The sequence below is a fragment of the Cervus canadensis genome, chromosome 33 (genome assembly GCF_019320065.1).
Source record: "Cervus canadensis isolate Bull #8, Minnesota chromosome 33, ASM1932006v1, whole genome shotgun sequence".
In the NCBI taxonomy this organism is placed as follows: domain Eukaryota; kingdom Metazoa; phylum Chordata; class Mammalia; order Artiodactyla; family Cervidae; genus Cervus; species Cervus canadensis.
The window spans coordinates 9,940,318-9,958,266 of NC_057418.1; the positions used below are offsets into that span (position 1 = coordinate 9,940,318).

Sequence of the window (17,949 nt, forward strand, 5' to 3'; positions counted from 1 at the left end):
AGAGAGGTATAGGAGGAGTAGAGCGCTCTTTGTTGAAATTCTTTGGGGTTCAATCCTGGGTCATCTCTTGTCTCTCTATATCTGTCATCCTGTGATTTTAAGTATCATCTTTGTACTTTATCTCAAAGCTGGAATTCTCTTTTGAACCACAGACCTGCACATATTTGACTTCATACCTTGTCTTTCTTCTTGGAGGTTTCACACACATCTCAAACCTAATATTAAGAATGGAATTCCTGGGACTTCCCTGGTGATCCAGTGGCTAAGACTCCATGCTCCCAATGCAGGAGGCCTGGATTTGTCCCTGGTGGGGGAAATAGATCCCTGCATGCTGAAACTAAGACCCGGTGCAGCTGAATAAATAAATAAATAAAAGTGCTAGAAAAAAAAAAATTCTAATTTCCTTTCTTTCTCCCAACCTGTTTATTCTTTCCTTCCCTATTATTCTCTCCAATCTTCCCAACTATTATAACTATCAAAATCCAGTGAATTAAGGTCAAAACCTAGGGAGCAACACTGTTTCTTCTTTCCCTAAATTTCTAATCCAATAAATCAGCTGAGACCTGTCAACCCATTTCAAAAATACATTTACAATTATTTGCATTTTCCTTTTCTCACAATGATCATTGTTACCTCACCTAAACTACTAAAACAGCCTCCTAGCTGGTCTCCCTGCCCACTGTCAATCCATTTCTCAGAGAGAGCCGCTTGAATGATCTCTTTCAAATAAATCATGCCGTATCTCTGATTACAATCTTAACCTTCCACTGCAGCTGGATTGAAATCCAAACTACTTATGTAGCTTATCCACTATATATCCATAACCACTTATGTACCACGACCTGCACTTATCTATTTATTCTCACCTTGAACCACCTTCCTCTTAATTAATTATGTACACTACCATTGTTTCCATTCCAGAAACAGAAAGAGATCTTTTCTACTCCAGAGAATTTCAACATTTATACATTTGTTAAAAGAGGAGGAGGAACCAATAAGGAGATTGAGAAAAAAACAACCAGGGAGGTAGAAGACAAATGAAATCAAATGTAGTAGTTTCTCTGTTACTGCAGGAAGCAACAGTTAGAACTGGACATGGAACAACAGACTGGTTCCAAATAGGAAAAGGAGTACGTCAAGGCTGTATATTGTCACTCTGCTTATTTAACTTATATGCAGAGTACATCATGAGAAACGCTGGGCTGGAAGAAGGACAAGCTGGAATCAAGATTGCAGGGAGAAATATCAATAACCTCAGATATGCAGATGACACCACCCTTATGGCAGAAAGTGAAGAGGAACTAAAAAGCCTCTTGATGAAAGTGAAAGAGGAGAGTGAAAAAGTTGGCTTAAAGCTCAACATTCAGAAAACTAAGATCATGGAATCTGGTCCCGTCACTTCATGGGAAATAGATGGGGAAACAGTGTTAGACTTTATTTTGGGGGGCTCCAAAATCACTGCAGATGGTGATTGCAGCCATGAAATTAAAAGACACTTATCCTTGGAAGGAAAGTTATGACCAACCTAGATAGCGTATTAAAAAGCAGAGACGTTACTTTGCCAACAAAGGTCTGTCTAGTCAAGGCTATGGTTTTTCCAGTGGTCATATATGGATGTGAGAGTTGGACTGTGAAGAAAGCTGAGCACCGAAGAATTGATGCTTTTGAACTGTGGTGTTGGAGAAGACTCTTGAGAGTCTCTTGGACTGCAAGGAGATCCAACCAGTCCATCCTAAAGGAGATCTGTCCTGGGTGCTCATTGGAAGGACTGATGCTGAAGCTGAAACTCCAATACTTTGGCCACCTCATGCAAAGGGTTGACTCATTTGAAAAGACCCTGATGCTGGGAGGGATTGGGGGCAGGAGGAGAAGGGGACGACAGAGGATGAGATGGTTGGATGGCATCACCGACTCGATGGGCATGAGTTTGAGTTAACTCCGGGAGTTGGTGATGGACAGGGAGGCCTGGCGTGCTGCGATTCATGGGGTCTCAAAGAGTTGGACACGACTGAGCGACTGAACTGAACTGTATAACAAAACTTAGCAGCTTTAAACAATAATTTCACAGTGTCTGTGGGTCGGGAATCTAGAGGGGTTATCTGCATGATTCTGGCTCAGGGTCTCATGAAGTTGCAGTAAAGTTGTCAGCTGAGACTGCAAACATCTGAAGTCTGAAGATTCACTCTACAATCACTCATGTGGACGTTGGCAGGAGACCTCAGTTCCCAATCACATGGACGTCTGCACGGGATGCCTCAGTGTCCTCATGCTACAGCTGGCTTCCCCTAGTTAATAATGGGAGAAACAGGAGCCCAAGACAGAAGTTGTTACCTTTATAAGCTAATCTCAGAAGTGACACACCATCACTCTACTATATTTTTTTTTCATTTATTTTTATTGGAGGCTAATTACTTTACAATATTGTAGTGGCTTTTGTCATACATTGACATGAATCAGCCATGGATTTACATGTATTCCCCATCCCGATCCCCCCTCCCACCTCCCTCTCCACCCGATCCCTCTGGGTCTTCCCAGTGCACCAGGCCCGAGCACATGTCTCATGCATCCAACCTGGGCTGGTGATCTGTTTCACCATAGATAATATACATGTTTTGAGACAAAAAGAAAGGTCATGAGAAGTGACACACCATCACTCTACTGTATTTTATTGGCCATCCAGACCTAATCCTGGTGCAGTGTGAAAGCAGACTATACAAAGGCATGAATACCAGGAAGTGGAGGTCGTTGGAGACCATTTTGGAGGTTGTCTTCCAGGCCAAGAGAAGCATGTGCTTAAGTGTGTGAATTCAAGAAGACAAGGACAATGTGCCTCTGTGCCATTCGGTCTGCAAGAAACACTCTATGAGTGCAATAATTAATACCCCTCTGAACTGAACTGAATGGGAATTCTGAAACTTAAGCAACTCCAGCATCTACCAGCTATTTCAACTCACATTCATCCTCTGTTCATGTTACAACTTTCCTTCTGATTTCAGATTATGCTCCTTCTACCTCTTCACAACAGCTCACAACTTTCTTGATACCCCTTTCTACAAGTAAACTTCAGGTATTTTTCAAATAAAATATTATTTTATTATTTATGTGTTTCTTAGCCACTTAACATGTATGAAACTCTGCTACCATATTTGCTAGGTTCCTATTTTTTTTCATGTGTAACTGATGAAGTTTTTGAGTATTATATCCTAAGCCTATTTTTGCCAAAAGCCCTGTGATTTTTATTGTGATTTTGCCTAGCACATTACTTTTTAAAAAAAAATTTAATTGAAGTGTAGTTGACTTACAAGGTTGTGTTAGTTTCAGATGTGCAGCAAAGTAATTCAATCATATATACATATATGTATATATATGTGGCTACATTTATATATATACATTCTTTTTCAGTTTCTTTTTCATTATAGGTTGTTGTTGATCAATCTCTAAGTCGTGTCCGACTCTCTGCAACCCCATGAACTGCAGCACACCAGGCTTCCCTGTCCTTCACTGTCTCCAAGAGTTTGCTCAAACTCATGTCCACTGAGTCAGTGATGCCATCCAACCATCTCATCCTCTGTTACTCTCTTCTCTTGCTTTCACTTCTTTATGCCTTGGGAGAGTGACCTAAGAAAACAAGGCTATGATTTATGTCAGGGTAAGTTTTGCCTATATTCTCTTCTAGGAGTTTTATAGTATGTCTTTTTTATTTTTAATATTTATTTGTTTGGCTGTGCTGAGTCTTAGTTGCAGCATGTAGAATCTTAGTTGTGATGTGTGGAATCTTATTTCCCTGACCAGGGATCCAACCTGGGCCCCCTGCATTGAGAGCATAGAGTCTTAGCCACTCTACCACCAGGCAAGTGTCACATGGTGTCATTCATGACCTATATTTAAGCCTTTAAGCCATTTTGAGTTTATTTTTGTGTATAATGTGAGGGAGTGTTCTAACCTCATTGATTTGCATGCAGCTGTCCAATTTTCCCAGCATTGCTTGCTAAAGAGATCGTCTTTTCTCAATTGTATATTCTTACCTCTTTTGTCACAGATTAACTGACTGTACATGAGTATGTTGATTTCTGGGCCCTAGCACATGAATTTTTATGAACACACATGTTTCATTATAACAGAACTGATTATATAACATTCAATAAATAGCCCCAGTTTTAACAATAAGGAAATTGAACCTTGCAGAAGTAGAGTATCTTGCCAAAGTCACATTTCAACTAAATTTTATCAAATGTCCATCTGGCTCTAAAGACTACCATCTTTTTACAGCAGTTTTTAACCATGTAAATACTTTTAGCAGAAGTAACATTAGATCAACCTGACCTTGTGCTGTTCCTTGTATATGCAACTTGGTTGATAGTTCCCATATATCTTATTCTAAGTAAGGATACATAGTCTAGCTTGTGTACACATGCATATATATTTATCTGAACTGTTCTCTTATTACCCCAAAGTAAACAAATTTGGAAATTTAAGGGACTTTTCTGGTGGTCCAGTGGCTAAGACTCTGCACTCCCAATGCAGGGGCCAAGATCTGATCCCTAGTCAAAGAACTAGACCCCACATGCCACAAATAAGAGTTCATATGCCACAACTAAAGATCCTGCATGCTGCAACAAAGATCCTACATGCTGCAACTAAGACCTGATGCAGCCAAATAAATAAAATAAATTTTTAAAGAAATTTCAGTGTCCAAGTAATGATTAAATGGTCTTGATAGATAAATGATGCATAATATGCTGCTGCTGCTGCTAAGTCGCTTCAGTCGTGTCCGACTCTGTGCGACCCCATAGATGGCAGCCCACCAGGCTCCCACGTCCCTGGGATTCTGCAGGCAAGAACACTGGAGTGGGTTGCCATTGCCTTCTCCGGATGCATAATCTATTTCTATCTTAAGTAGAACTGTAATTTTAAGTGTTAATGTTTTCTGTCTTCAAATATCCTTTTGTGTTTATGCATTTAAAGCACAAGATAAGTAATAACATTACCACTTCTCCCTGCCCTGCGGTACTTTCTCAGCAATGACATTGTTGGAATTATCCAGCTCTAACTCTAACATGGACCACGCATCACATGTACCACAAAACTACACGCATTAGGGGAGGCTAAGTAGTTCCCAGATCTGGGCCACAGTAATATGCTGCACCAGTCTGTGCAAAAGGATAAATGTGAAATGAAAATCTATTTGAGGGTTTCAGGCTAGTATATTTATTATGCCTTAAGAAAAACCAAGAGGGGGCGGGTAACAAAATGCACAGAAATTGTGAATTCATTGTGTCAAGGGGACTATAGGGTAGTGATATCTGCATTCAAGCCTAGACAGCTCAAGGATGAATTTAAGGTGCATATTAACTGGAAATTAAATGTTTAAAGCATTAGAAAAATGAGACACTAAGGGTGTATACAATGGGATGAGAGGTGTGGAAGAGGAAGCAGAATTAAACAATCTCTCTGAGAAGATGGCTCAGTTATAAATATATAAATTGCCTGCAGGGAAGGCATATGCCCTCCAACTTTTCAGAGATAAATGATTGTGTCAATGTAAAAAAAATGATTGAATTTTGAAAAGTAGATAAAGTCAACTAGATGAATTGTGATGCCATATTTTATTCTGTTATTCAGCACATTTTTCATCAAGACAGAAAATAAATTATCAGTGCCACACCTGAATCTTCTCTTCCTCCAAACCTTAGGCTATGCCTTGTTTATGAAAATACCTGATTTTTGCCCCATGAAACTGAAAGGAAGTAAAGAGCAAATGTCAGGTGAGTAAATATTCATCTAGGTTTTAAAGTTACTGGGAGTTGTGAGATAAATCCAGGTCATAAGAAAAGTTCTGGCCATCTTGGCAGATCGCTTGCTCTTTCCAATATAAGCTATATAAACTTTACAGGGTCATAATAATTTTACCCTGAGTGTTACTTTAGATGTTTTATAAACATTATCCAAGACCCAACAGTTTAACTCCATCCTATAGCTTTTCATAAAACTGCATTAGAATTTTATAATAAACTAAATAAAATTATTTGAGAATATATATATATAATCATTCTGTAACTAATTTCAATGTAGCACAACATTGTTTCTTTTTTTAATTTATTTTATTTATGTATTTTTGGCTGCACTGGGTCTTCGTTGCTATGTATGGGCTTTCTCTAGTTGCAACAAGCTTTTCTGTATATTCTAAAGCTTTTACAATAAGCACTGCTATCAGAATACAAATTTGTCTTCAATTTAGACCATTTAGTTTTGCTTAAGTTGCATAAGATAATGAGGAGCTAAGAACTAACTTAAGAAAAGATTTTTTTTGTATGTAGTTCTTATTTTTTTTTTCTTTAAAAAATATGGAATGCTTCACGAATTTGCATGTCATCCTTGCGCAGGGACCATGCTAATCTTCTCTGTATCGTTCCAGTTTTAGTATATGTGCGGCTGAAGCGAGCACGTATGTTGTTCTTATAAATCATGGTCAAAAATTATACTTTAATAGAGGAAAACGAAATATTCATTAGTAAATCACCATTTTGATCAATCTAGTTCTAAATTACTACTAGGGGCATATTTGCTTCTAGAGAGAATTGTTGTTTTCTTTTTTTTCCTGGCATGCCCTGTAGTGCTGTTTTTGCTTAATGAATCTTCTCTTGAACAGTGAAGGGGAGTACTATATAGTTCAGTGAGAAAACTATAAATGTTACATGATTCACTTCCATTTAAAAGGAATCTTTATACTGAATTCCAACCAACCATGATATATATGCCTAAAAATGGCTTGATCTTTTGCAAGACAATTATTTTCAAAATTCATTTTGTCATATAGGATCTGGCTAGTTAGGTTGAAATTAACACCACCGGCTCATTTTTAAAATTCAATTTTAGAAGTTGTAAAATCACAGACCTAACTTTGTTTTCTTAGTGGTTGTACCATTTTTTTTTAATGTCGGTGACAATAAAACCCCTTCAACCTTGTACTATAACTAGCTTAATTTCTTTCAACACAAACCCATCCAGCAGCTTTACCTAGATACATTCAGTCTTTCAGTCTCCATTACTTATCCCAGGGAGATATTTCTGCCAAGGGTATCTGGGATGATCCGTTGTCCCTGTGATGAGATGCTCATTGTTTGAAAACAAGTTCATTAATGTGATTAAATATCTCTTAGGAGCATGAGTCATAAAAATATTGATTATTATTGATTATTTACAAGTTACTCATAGGGATCCTGCTGGCAACCATCTGGTGTATAAGACTGAAAGCTGGAGGAAAAAAATAAAAGTCACTGGAATAATATAATTTAGTCTCTACATGTCTTTATTACATGTACATATTAAGTTAGTGAATTAGATGATAGTGGAATGAGATGAATGCTCTACAATAGCAGATAAATTTATGGAATTTAACACAAAGGTAAGTTAAAATTTTACTCAAAAGTGTATGTTGAAGGACAAAATAAAGTAGAAATAATATTGTAATTAATTGGCAAATGTATTAGGGAGTTTAGGATAGGCTATATAGTAACAAATGGACTTTCCTAATGGCTCACTGGGGCTTCCCTCATAACTTAGTCAGTAAAGAATCTGCCTGCAATGCAAGAGACCCAGGTTCAATTCCTGGGTCGGGAAGATCCCCTGGAGAAGGAAATGGCAACCCATTCCAGTATTCTTGCCTGGAGGATCCCATGGACAGAGGAGCCTGGCGGGCTACAGTCCATGGCAAACAGTCAGACACAACTGAGCGACTAAAAAGAGAGAGAGAGAGTGGCTCATTGGTAAACTATCAAGGGTGAAACAGACCACCAGCCCAGGTTGGATGCATGAGACAAGTGCTCAGGGCTGGTGCACTGGGAAGACCCAGAGGGATGGGATGGGGAGGGAGGTGGGAGGCGGGATCAGGATGGGGAACACATGTAAATCCATGGCTGATTCATGTCAATGTATGGCAAAAACCACTACAATATTGTAAAGTAATTAGCCTCCAACTAATAAAAATACATGGAAAAAAAAAAAAGAATCCACCTGTCAATGCAGGAGACACAGGTTTGATCCCTGGGTTGGGAAGATCCCCTGGAGAAGGAAATGGCAACCCACTCCTGATTCTTGCCTGGGAAACCCTGTGACAGAGGCCCCTGGTGGGCTACAGTCTACAGGGTCGCAAAAGAGTTGGACACAACTTAGGGACTAAACAACAAATAGTATTAATAACAGGTAGACTCTAAAATATATAATGGCTCACACACATTAGAGGCTTTCTCTCTTTCAACAGATCAAGGCCATTCTAATGTTTTGTTAACTATTTCTTCAAGTAGTGATTCGGGGTGCTAAGCTATCTGTGGCTCTCCAATCTCATGGGGCCTTTGGCTAGAATTCAAGAGTCCGCTAACCTCCAAAGGATTCAGGGCTGCCCATATATTTGCAAGGGAAAAGTTACATCACTGTTAACTTCAAACCAAAATTTGTCATTTCCTTTAATTATGAATATAGGCAAGAACCACAGAAAGCATTATCAGTACTTGCATCTTTGTAACAAATAAATCACAGGTTTGTTATTTTTTTTTATCATCACTGTTTTTGCCAAACTTTCAAAGAATCACTTATACTCAGCACACTTTCAAAATTACAGTGGTTATTAGACTTTCCTCTAGATCTTGTATTTTAATACAAAACAAAAACAAAAACTTCATTGTGGTATGCAGGCTTTTGCATGGCCCCCAGGTTCCTGGCATTCACACCTTTGTGTAATACTCTTCTAGTGAATAGAGTCTGGTGAAAGTGATTCTATGTCATTTCTGAGATTAGGCCATAACATTTCAATCGATTCTGTGCCCTCTCTTTGAGCATTTGCTCTTGGGGAGGTCATGCTGCCATGACATGAGAACTCTGTGGAGGGGTGGATGTGACAAAGGACTGAAGCCTGCCAACAGCCGTTTGAACACGCTTAGCAGTGGATCTTTTCCCCAGTCAAGCTTCCAGATGGTTGCATCCCTAATTGTCACCTTGAATGTAGCCTTTTCAAAGACTCTGGACCAGAACTGCCCAGTTCAGCTGCTCCTGACCCACAGAAACCATGAAAAAAATGTTGTTTTATGGTAATTTGTTACAAAGCAATAGATAATGAATATACTCAGATATATTATGTATTACTGATTTTCTAAATATTCTGATAATTTTATTTAATACAGTTTGTTTCCTTTATAATTCTAGATTTGTATACATTTAACAAACATTCTGCAAAGGGATTCAGAGGCTTCTAATGTGTGTCAAAGGAATCCATTGTACAGTAAAGATTACAAGCCTCATTGTTGCTCTATGACCACCAGCAAAAGGAGAAAGGAGTATGGAGGAAGTATACTTTTTTATATTGGCCTAGAAGAAGACATCATTTCTGATCACATTTTATTGGTGTGGACTAGTCACATGACCACAAGTTGACCCAATGAGGGCTGGGAAATGTAGTTCTTGGTGAACAGCCATTGCTAGCCATTGGTCCATGTAAGAGGAGGATATGCTCTAATGGATAGTGCCAGAGCAGATGTTCAAAATATAAAGAAAAGCAATGAAAATAATATGTACTAGAATAGAATCTTAAAGCTCATTTGAAAATTGAACACAGAGTCAAATGAAAGAAGCGGATGGTAATGACAAACCATTTTCTGTGAAGTGATTTTTATTCCAAATGATAAGACATCTGTAAATCTAAAGATGTGAAGAACTAATTTCGGTTTACCATCTAGATCAGAAAATAAGAAATAAAAATCTTCTTTAGTGTACCTTAAGAATAAATTTTTGAGATTATAAATATAGAATCTTAATTTTTCTGAATTAACTGAACAAGAATGTGATAGGATTGTTGGTGATTCATTTATTCAATAAACATCTGCTGAGGGCCTACTATGTAACAGAGACTGTAGGAAGTACTGGGGAAAATGAGATGACCAAAACTGAGACAAGACCCAGAGAGCCTAGGATAAGGGAAATGGCCCAGCCAAGTAAATCCATAATGTCTTCTGCTCAGTACTGTGACATACATAACCACAGGGTGCTAAAAGCCATACACTGACAGCAGAATAATTCTTAATTACTTGTTTCATTTCAACATGCCTTGAGCTAAGATGATCAAATTAAATTGGAATGTCAAGCTCTAGTTGTTAAATAGGGTAAGATTCCTCTGGGAATCATTTATCAGGCCTTCCCAGAATCCCTGAATCCACAAAGTAAAGCTGTCCATCAGTATTCACAGAAAAGAGTCCAATCCTCTGCTTATGGGATCATGGCAAGAAAGAATTTTTGGAGGTCCACCATGGGGTTCCATGCATGAATTGTTCATGTGAAACAATTAGTAATGCTATGTACCCACCAACATTTTCAAGATGACCAATGACTAATTATGACCGCTGGAGAAAAATCCAGACACAGGGAAACTGGGCTGCCAACAGTTGATCGGTATCAGGGGCTTCCCTGATGGCTCAGCAGGTGAAGAATCTGCCTACAATGCTGAAGACACAGGAGACTCAGATTCAATCCCTGGGTCGGGAAGATCTCCTGGAGGAGGAAATGGCAACCCACTCCAGTATTCTTGCCTGGAAAATCCAGTGGACAGAGGAGCCTGATGGGCTATTGTCCAAAGTGTCACAGCAATTCAGACATGGCCAAGCAACTGAGCATGCATCTTTGAGATTAGGCAACCTATTCTTTCCTTCAATGGTGGCAGCCCCATGCTCGGGTATGTGGCTTAATGAGCAGATGAACAGAATGCAGGCTGGGTCCCAGTCCCATGTGAACCCCAGCTGCACATCCTGGTGCAGACAGTAATCTACATAATCTACTGTCATGGGCAGAGGTTTTTGCATGAAAGTTCCTCAGTAAAACAGCACGTCTCCCGACTACATCTTTCTTCTGAACATCTCTCCCTTTGTGACCCTCATCTTCACAACTTGAGTTTTTAGCACCATGTCTATTATCCTTATGCAGCCAACAGGACAATGCAAGAATTATACTCAGTTTTATGATGCTGAATATTCATTCAACAAATATTTATTGATCAATTGTTCCAGTGGTCATGTATGGATGTGAGAGTTGGACTATAAAGAAAGCTGAGCGCCAAAGAATTGATGCTTTTGAACTGTGGCATTGGAGAAGACTCTTGACAGTCCCTCGGACTGCAAGGAGATCCAACCAGTCCATCCTAAAGGAGATCAGTCCTGGGTGTTCATTGGAAGGACTGATGTTGAAGCTAAAACTCCAATACTTTGGCCACCCGATGCAAAGAGCTGACTCATTTGAAAAGACCTTGATGCTGGGAAAGACTGAGGGCAGGAGGAAAAGGGGACGACAGAGGATGAGATGGTTAGATGGCATCACCAACTCAATGGACATGGGTTTGGGTAAACTCCACGAGTTAGTGATGGACAGGGAGGCCTGGTGTATGCAGTTCATGGGGTCACAAAGAGTCGGACATGACTGAGAGACTGAACTGAACTGAACTGTTCCTTGGGTGAAGAAATTAAGTATTATGCATATGACAAGGATAAGAAATGAATTATCTCATCAAACACAAGTAACTTGATGCCAAAAAACTTATAAAATCATATCTTATTAAAATAGGCTTCATCATTGCATCGATCAGAAAAAAATACAGGGATGAGTGAGTGCTTGTCATAGCTCTATTTAAAGAAACATTTAATTTTCAAGAAGTCCTCTTTAAAAGGATCTAGCTGACTCTTAGAAAGATACTAATCCTGGCGTTCTGCCCAGCTGACAGCATTTTGCCTCTGTGGTAAGTAATCAGGACCCTTCCTTTGGTCAATAGTTTAAAGTTGTTCTCAAGCCTGGTGTCAGCACACTGGTGAGTTGTCATCAGTTGTACAACATTTTGAATGTAACTTTTTTATTATCAGTGTGAACTGAGATGCTCTTTCCTTTTCCTTTTATCAAAGAGAAGCATGGTGGTGGGGGAACAGCTAGAATCATCATTCATCCCAGGTGACTATAACAGAGCAAATGATTCTGGAAACAGCAGCAGCCTCACCCGGGGACTTATTAGACATGTAAATTCTGTTCCTTCCACAGAACCACTGGATTAGAAATTCTGGGATGAGGTCCAGCAAGCCGTTGTTTAACAAACCTTCCAGGCGACTGTAATGTATACTCGAGTTTGAGAACTACTGTAGTAGACCCATTCCCGGTTGATTAAATTGTCCTTATATTGTAAGTAAGATCAAGAAAGAATCAAATGCTGCTTTACATGATAGACTCAAGCTATTATTTCACAGATCGCCTGGAGTAGGAAATGGCAACCCACACCAGTATTCTTGCCTGGGAAATTCTCATGGACTGAGGAGCCAAGCGGGCTACAGTCCACGGGATCGCAAAGAGTCAGACATGACTGAGTGACTGAGCACAGTATTTCACAGATAGGATAAAAGTCATGCTCATGGGAGAAATATGGCGAATCTGGATAATGGAGAGAGATTAGTATTTGCGGAGGCAGTTGTATGTGCACCTAGGTAATTTGAGGCAGAGAGGGAAGATTGGCTGAAGCCGTCTTTGGTGGAAAGACTGAACTGGAATCTGACTACCTGCCATCTCCTCTCTAACTCTTGAGTCTTAGAAGTCATCAAAACTCTCCACTCTCGGGGCAGGGACAGCCTGCAGTGCAGGGACCTTAGTTATATACTGTATAGTCAGACCACTCAAGATGGCTGTTCCCTTGTACTCTGAGCCTCTGCTTTACCTATACCTTACTCACATGAATGTGCTGGCCCCCTGCCTCTTAGGCCAGAATGGCTCCACCTGCTACTTTATTAAAGGAAAACCTCTCCTGATGCTCTTTAACCCAAGGAGCAAGGAGGGAAGTGCCTCAGTTGCTGGTTTCCCTGGTCGCCGATGAGCCAATCACTGACGTCACTGCCCCTATAAAGGGTAGGCTCCGCCCCCGCATCAGCCGTGGCAAAGATGGCGGCTGTGCCCCGCTCACACTCCGCCACACATGGTCGTGTGTCACTCCAGGACCCTGCTTCAGATGGGTGAGACTCCCAACCTATGAAGCCATTTATGTCTGGGTCACTGTTTCTGAGCTCTTTCTTCAGTCTTGAGGTTGGGCAATTACAAGGCTTGCGGGCCTGAGGGGTGCAGCCCAACAATTGCCAAGCCAGCTGAGAGGCTGAGGAAACTCAGCGTTCTTGGGGAACGCCAAGGCACCAGGAAATAAGGACGTTAGGATGGGGAACAGAAAGCTGCGGGGGTGATGCCACGGTGGCCGTCCACTAGCATGTGGGGACCTGTGACAGGTGTCTACTGGGAGAGCTAGCTTTCTCTTTCATTATATTGATATTCTGTTAACCTCAGTCTTTTTCCAGCTTAAAAAGTAGCAGCCCCATCCTCATGGTTCATCTCATTGTAAGGGGTGGGCTTCATATAGACAAAATACAAGGACCAGGGTTAGCTACAAAAGACAAGCATACACCCAACCCATCACCCCTAAACAATTACAGACACAGGCTTCAGGGACGTGGACTTATGAGCAGGTTTGTGAATTGGACTTGTTCAGTTACCCAGGAGGGCTTGGCTGGGGACCTGTGGCAATGGTAAAATAGTAAGAATACCTTGGGCTTCTGACTTGAGCTGCAGAAGGGGGCAAGGCAGTGATAGAGCGTGATAACAGTCATTGTTCCTGTGTCATCTGCAATGCGTTACAACAGGTGGAAGATATTACAAAAGGCCTGCCTGAGTCCTCAGGCAATGCAAAAAAAACAGTGTTTGGAGTCTAGAACAGCTGTGTGTGTCATCAGAACCCCCATAGGACCCCTATGACTGTAAGGGTTATTCAGGGTAGGTAGGGAAGGAGTGTATGATCGGGCCACACAAGATGGCTATTCTCTTGCTCTTTGAACCCCCTGTTTAACCAGCCCCTGCTCCACCTGTGCCCTGTTCTCATAAACGTGCTTGCCCCTTAGGCCAGAAGGGCTCCACCTGCTACTTTATTAAAGGGCAGTATCTACTCTTGTGATGGTCATTAACCCAAGGGGCGATGAGGGACATGCCTCAGCTGCTGGTTTCCCTGGTAGCTGATGAGCCAACCTGATGTCGATTCTCTGTATAAACAGTAGCCTTCTTTTCCCTCCAGGTAGCGAAGACTGCTCCCATGTCTTGCCCACAGTCTGTTGCATGTGTATTCTCCAGGACCTGCTTGAGGTATGTAAGACCTCCCATCTGTTAAGCCATTGATGTCTCTGTCGCTATCTCTGGGTTCTTTTTCAGTCTCAAGGCTAGGCAACTACAAAACTTGCAGAGCTGTGGGGTGTAGCCGAACATACATACAGCTATATCCACTAGTTCATCCCTACATTTTTACCAAAATATATCTATCTCTCCTTGCCGTTTTTAACTCTTGGTGTCTCTGCTTTCTTTCCAAAAAGCTTTTTCTGCTCCTTTGCCCTCTTCCAACAGTGGCTTTTCCTTGTTTGCCACCTTTTCCTTCAACTGATCGTATCTCACTACTCACGCTAGGTGCGCATCTTTGTGTCCATCTCCAGTGTCTCACCCACTTTCCTCATCCCAAGCCACTGGCGAGCAAAATATTTTAAAAAGCAGTGGACTGTGTGAGACTTCCCTGGTGGTCCAGTGGCTGAGACTCCACATTCCCAATGCAGGGGCCCCGGGTTTGCTTCCTGGTCAGGGAACTAGATCCCACATGCCGCAGCTAAGAGAGCTCACATGCTGCAACTAAGACCTGGCACAGCCAAAATATAAATAAAAATATTTTAAAAAGCAGTGTCCTGCAGCACCAACTAGCTATAATATAGATGTGTAAGTCCTCCCCACATGCGTGCATGCTAAGTTGCTCAGTCATGTCTCTATGTGACCCTATAGACTGTAGCCTACCGGGCTCCTCTGTCCATGGCATTCTCCAGGCAGGAATACTGGAATGGGTTGCCATGCCCTCCTCCAGGGGATCTTTCTGACCCAGGGATTGAATCCATGTCTCTTATGTCTCCTTCGTTGGCAGGTGGGTTCTTTACCACTAGTGCCACCTGGGAAGCCCAGTCTTCCCCACCCCCACCTTTAAATCAAGTCTTATGGACCAGCCTACCTGAGGTACCCAATAAGCATGATTCCATAAACATGTGTGCATACACGATTTGAACAGTCTGCTTTCTTTTTCTCTGAGACCAACGTTTTTCAGTCAGTATAATGTCTGTTTTATTACCTTGCATTTGTTTAGGACTTGAATTCTTCCTAGCTGGAAAATGCTAGAAGTTCTAAAAAAGAAACTTGATGTTCTTTAAAATACTGTATTATAAGGCCCAGTGGAACGCCAACCTGAGCGGTGCCGCCCCTCTGCCCGCGCTCGGGCATCTTGGCCACTGCCTCGCAGCTGCGCCTGGCCTGGCCAGGCGGCCCTGGGGACTGGCATATTTCACCATCCATGAAAACTTCCCTGTAATTCTCCTCACTCCAGTATTAAAAATTACACCAAATTAAAAAAATATGAACGAATATCCTAAAAAAAGGAAAAGGAAGACTGTACATCCTTCTCGTTATTCAGATTCCTCTGGAATAAGCAAAATTGCAGATGGATTGAATGGAATTTTTTCTGATCATTGTTACAGTGTGTGTTCTGTGAGACAACCAGACTTAAAATATTTTGACAACAAAATCTTTGATTCTGATACAGAGACATCGAATGAATTGCCAAAATTTACAGGTGGAATCTAGGCCAGAAACAGAAATTAAAACTACCTGGTTCCCAGTCCTGTACTTAAAATTCTAGACCACACTGCCTTTCCTACAGAAAAATCTGCTGATATTGAAATTTGTGATGAAAGACTGTGACTCCCCTGAATCAGCCCACCAGCAAACCCAAGAAGAGAGCCCCGTAAAAGTTCACACTGCTGAAGATGTTCCAGTTGCCACAGAAGTGCATGCAATTTCTGAAGACTGGGATATAGAGACAGGAAACCATTCCTCTGAGAGTCTCCAAGTCCATCAGCTGGTGGCTGATGAAGAGCTACCAGCAAAACTTTGCAGAATTGCTGACAAGAGCCAAGCTTTGAATGTGAATGCTCAGCAGAAATGGCCTTTACTGAGAGCTAGCAACAGTAGCCTCTATAAATGTGAACTTTGTGAGTTCAACAGAAAATATTCTGATTTAAAGCAGGCGTATGATCTTGAAGCACAGGTGTACTGGTTCAAACGTGTGTCTAGTATGCAAAGAGAGTTTCTCTACCAGCATGCTTCTGATCGAACATGCCAAACTGCATGAAGAGGATCCTACATTTATAAATACTGTGATGATAGACAGTAATTTTTGAGAACTTCCGCCAGCGCATTGCAGACACCCATTTTAGTGATCACCTTTATTGGTGTGAGCAATATGACATACAGTTCTCCTCAAGTAGTGAACTCTACCTACATTTCCAGGAGCAGCTGTGGTGAACAATATTTGTGTCAGTCCTGTGAACGTGAAATGAGTGATCCAGAAGACTTGCAAAGCCATGTGGGAAATGAGCATGCATGTAAATTAATAGAGTTAAGTGGTAAGTATAACAATGGAGAACGTGGACAGCATAGCCTCTTAAGCAAAATCACATTTGACAAATGTAAAAACTTTGGAGTAGACTTCATACAAATGGTAACAGACATGTTGCTACTGAACACAGTAAAATTTTCCCCTATGTTTGTGATGACTGTGGGAAAGGCTTCTCAAGTATGCTGGAATATTGCAAACATTTATCTGAAGGGATTTATTTATGTCAATACTGTGAATATTCAACAGGACAGATTGAAGATCTTAAAATTCATCTAGATTTCAAGTATTTGACTGATTTGCCTCACAAACGTAGTGACTGATGAGGTTTGGAAATGAAAGGGAATTAATAAGTCACCTGCCAGTCCATGAAACAACTTGATTGTTCTCTTTAACTTCCATAATGTTGATGTGAAATAATAAATTCGACTTTTTTGGAGGAAAAAACATACTGTATTATAGCCTTTTGGGTTTCCTCTATTAACATGTGAGCCAGCCGGGCAAGTGGACTGCATACCTGCTGTGTGCTTTTCACATACCTTTTTGATGTGCAAACTATGTGTTACTCGAAACACTTGATAAATAACTTATGAATGCATGCCTTTTTAGAATGACAGGATGACTTATAGGCAATAGGAAAGATGTTGATAAAGAAAATTCCAGATCATTGACTTCTTAAAGTATTTCAGATCTGGTAGATCTATTTCTATACTTGTGTTCTTGGAATAAGCCTACAGCTTTCCTCTGAATATGTGAAAAGACTGCTAAAATCTAGCATAATAGATTCTGCAGAGGCCATTTTTTGCCTTAAGTCAAATTGCTGCTTAAATGAGAGTCATTAAGAAATGGCAGATTCTCTCATCTTTTCTACATCAAGTTCTGTAGTACCAAAAAACCTAAATGGGTTATATAAGAAGATGTCCTTTTGCATTAGAAATGCGTTCTAAAGGGGTAGGCCATCTGCAGCTCACTCATATGAATAGAGTGTTGTTTTAGTCGCTCAGTCGTGTCCGACTCTTCTCAAACCCCATGAACCCAGGCTCCTCGGTCTATGGGATTTTCCGGGCAAGAATACTGGAGTGGGTTGCCATTTCCTTCCCCCAGGGATCTTCCCTACCCAGGGGTTGAACCCGTGTCTCCTGCATTGCAGGCGGATTCTTTACCACTGAGCCACCAGGGAAGCCCATAAATAGAATAGCTTTGGCTAATAGAAATACAATGAATGGCATAGATGTTATATAAAATGCACCAGTAGGCATATTAAAAAGAACAAAAAACTATTAATAAAAACACACTGCTCCCATCCTACCAATGAGAATCTGCATAAACTACAAAATATTTAGAGCCTGCCAGAGCTAAGGTTGCAAACCTATTGAATCCAAAAAGTAAAAGCACCTCCTAGAAGAGAGGTTGTGACAACTGCCTTC

The 17,949-nt window shown here is 40.8% G+C and overlaps 1 non-coding gene and 1 pseudogene across 1 annotated transcript; one reads left to right on the forward strand and one right to left on the reverse strand.

The window, feature by feature from the left end:
* The first annotated feature begins 5,469 nt into the window (after positions 1-5,469).
* Positions 5,470-16,904, forward strand: LOC122434059 (annotated as a pseudogene).
* LOC122434241 lies at positions 6,339-6,445 on the reverse strand. The gene has a single exon (XR_006267315.1). It is a non-coding gene; the product is annotated as a U6 spliceosomal RNA (small nuclear RNA).
* Positions 16,905-17,949: the final 1,045 nt, after the last annotated feature.